Consider the following 3,527-nt stretch of genomic DNA (forward strand, 5'->3'; position numbering starts at 1 on the left):
GGGGGCTTGGTGGCGGCGGGCTCGGAGGCGGTTGCGATGGCGGCGGCGGGCTCGGCGGCAGCGGCCGTGGCGGGCTTGGGGGCGGCGGCGAGGGAGGCAGCGGTGACGCGGAGGCGGACTGGGCGGCGGCGGCGACGGCGGTGGTGGGCTTGGTGGGGGGAAAGCGACAGTGGGGGTGGCGAGGGCGGAGAAGGCGCCGGCAGAGGGGGCGACGGCGGCGGCGGGCTCGGCGGTGGCGGCGACGGTGGCGGCGGCGAGGGCGGCGGCGGCGAGGGCGGCGGCGGGCTCGGCGGCGGCGGCGGCGAGGGCGAGGGACGCGCCTGAGGTGCAGGGAGGGCGTCAATACTCACAGCACTGGTGGTTCGGCCTCTAGGAGGCGGGCGGCACCCGAGCGGCTGGCGTATTTTCCGGCCAGGCCGACGAGGGTGAAGGCGTCGATGAGCATCAAGCCGCCCGTGGGCCGCGCCAGGGCCGCGGCGGGTCCTGGCGACCCCTCGAGGGAGGCCAGGGTGGCCAAGGCAGCAGCCACAGCCTGGGAGGAAAAGTGCGCCGCCGACGCGCACTTCTCGTGCGGGTCATTCTCGGAGTTGTCGGGGGCGTGCGAAGCTACCGCCTGCGAACGGCCGGTTGGCAGACGTCATGGCCGGCATGTACGACCCTTAAGAACCCGCGTACGACCAGAAGGTCGGCTGTTGAGGCGAGGCTGAAGGCAGCCCAAAAACTGGTGGATTTGTGTTGCTGACAGTTGAGGGCGATCCCGTGAACTGACGGCAGGTAAGCCGGCAGGTGGGGGGCGGGGATGTGCCGGGTGGATCCCCAAGCGGGCGAGCCGGGCCCATGCATAGTTCGGGCGCGGGGGGCGCGGGAGCAGGAGAAAGACGCAGACATGCTGGTGGCTACCGGTCTCTTGATTGCCTGATTTTGACGATTCTCGTTGGCACCGTCGCTCGGAGCGAAATCCCAAAACCTCTCAGCTCAAAGGGGAAATTTATTTGTTCGGGCAGTGTTCGACCGGGCTACAACTGGCAGTTGGGAGGGTCGTGGGTTTATAGGGTTATTAGGGTCCGTCAGGGTCATAGTCTGAGGGTTAGGTTTCTGGAGCCTCGGGTGCTTTTAGACTTTTGATCGGGTCAGGGGAGAGTGCGACATTTACCACTTCGATCGTCTCGGAGCGCCAACTTTTAGCATTTCGTCTCAAAAAAAAATCGGCGCTCCGGGCTCCGCGCGCCGGAGGTGCAGTAAGTAGTAGCTATTGTCCCGCGAAGTAGTTCCCGCACACTATGGCTAGAAAAATGCTGTGCTGCTCGCCTCGAAAGCGCCCCTCGCAAAATTTTTGCGCGCCTGCGGCGCGCGACTTTTACCATTTTGCCCCGGGCGGGCCCACTTTGTCGTTTTGCCCCAACTCTACGCCTAGGCGTGCTTTTAGCGTTTTGACCCAAATCGGCCGAACTTTTAGGATACCCTCAGACTATGGTCAGGGTGTTAGGGTTAGTTATACAACTCTAGAGAGCGCGGCACGGCGGGAACTCACCCTGTGCGCAGGGCTGCGCGCGGCGACGTCGCGGCCGCGCGTGTTGGCCGAGCGACCAGCGAGCGACTTTATGTTTGGCCTGTGCTTGCCGCGGCGTCGGCCGACAGGGAGGAGGGGGGGGGGGGGGGGGTTGGAGGAAAACGGTGAGGTACAACTGACCGAAACTGTCGAGTAGGACTAGGAGGCCCGGTGCTTATGCAATGTGGAGAGCTAGGGGGTTAGTTGGGCTTCTTGGGTTAGTCTTGTTGGGTCCACACATATCGGCCAGCGTTGCAAAATTCTGCGCTGGGATCGGGCCCCAGCGCCGAAGACTAAGCCACTCAGCCCCGCACGCTGACCTAGGGTTAGCGTTAGGGTCAGGGTTAGGGTTAGGGTTAGGGTTAGGGTTGGGGTTAGGGTTATTAAGCGTTAGGGTTCGAGGTTAGGGTTAGGGTTGGGGTTAGTCTTGTTGTGTCTGCATGCCAGCGTTGCAGAATTCTGCGCTGGGATCTGGCCCCAGCGCCGACAAGTTAGACTCAGCACCGAACGCTGACCCAACCAAATGCTGCAGGGCGCCAGCCACCTCTTACACGCGGCCGGCGCCCTCTCGCGGCAAAAGGGTAGAGCGAGCGGGCAGAGTCGCGATGTCTGCGTACCCGCGTGCCGATGGGCGGCACACGCAGCCGAGAGAGGCCCTGTCACGCCGCCCACCTCTCCCAGCAAGACGCCCCGGGGCACGACGAGCGCGGGTGCCGCGTACAGTCCCGTTTCCGGTGGCCTCTCCCGGGCTGCCTCGGTCCCCTGCGGTCGAACTCGGCGGACCGGGCGGCGCGCGAAGAGAGCATTGCGCGGGCCAAGGCATCGTCGCGGGCCCGTCGTGCGCAGGTCGCGCGCTCAACCTGGCCAAGAAGAAGGAGGACAACTAGGCTGGCACCAGACGGGCCTAAGACGGGTCTTCGAGCAGGAACGCAGGCCGTTCATGAGCTCGCCATCAAAGCGCAGCTGCGTCATCCGGCGGCCGCCTGCTCTAAAAATGATCGGCGCCACAGAGCCGGGAGGTGCACGCGGTCGGTCGCGGGAGAGCGCAATGCGATGGCCTAAGCGAGGACGGCTGTGCGCCCGCGTCGGTAAGACGGTAAGCCGTGTCTGAGGAGGTGAACGCGTTCGTGTGTGGGTGTTCGCCGCCTGTATAGGGAGGTAGGCGGTCCCGCTATGGATATGTAAGAGCCACTAATGCAATTGTTGGCCACCTTATGCACATCCATGCCCACGGTCCGTAGGACGTCGCTGATACGTCCTGTATTTTGGTGCCGTGTCAAGCCGGGTGGCGGCTCAGTGATGCGTCACGCATACGCCTCGCTTTACGCGTGCAGACAGAAAGCGCGATCGGTGATTTCAAATGTGCTGCGTATTATGCGCACGTCTTCTGCACCCATCGTTACCACCGACCTTCTGGCCGCTACGCACCACGCACCACGCATCTGTTTTATGTAAGCTTTGCCAGAGAGGCTCTCTCGGGGCGCTACGCACGGTGTATTACGCACACGTCTTACGCAGTGGGATCGTAAATCGGGGCCGGGTGGGCCTATGACCGACGCATTACGCACATGCACTACGCTCTCGACCGTGAACGGCGGCGGAGAGGGGGTTACGCCTCATGTATTACGCACACGTCTGATGCATCGCTCGCCATGGCTGTCCGGGGGGACCTTACGTCCCACGTACTACGCACACGCACGACGGATTTGACTGAGAAGTGGCGGCCAGCAAGGGTTACGCCTCACGTATTACGCATACGTCTGACGCATCCGCCCCCCCTAACCCCTAACCCCTAACCCCTAACCCCTAACCCCTAACCCCTAACCCCTAACCCCTAACCCCTAACCCCTAACCCCTAACCCCTAACCCCTAACCCCTAACCCCTAACCCCTAACCCCTAACCCCTAACCCCTAACCCCTAAACCCCTAACCCTCCAAACACTTACCTCCAAACCCTAACCTCCATCCCCTACCCTCT

The sequence above is a fragment of the Emiliania huxleyi genome (assembly GCF_000372725.1).
Source record: "Emiliania huxleyi CCMP1516 unplaced genomic scaffold EMIHUscaffold_235, whole genome shotgun sequence".
Lineage (NCBI taxonomy): Eukaryota > Haptophyta > Isochrysidales > Noelaerhabdaceae > Emiliania > Emiliania huxleyi.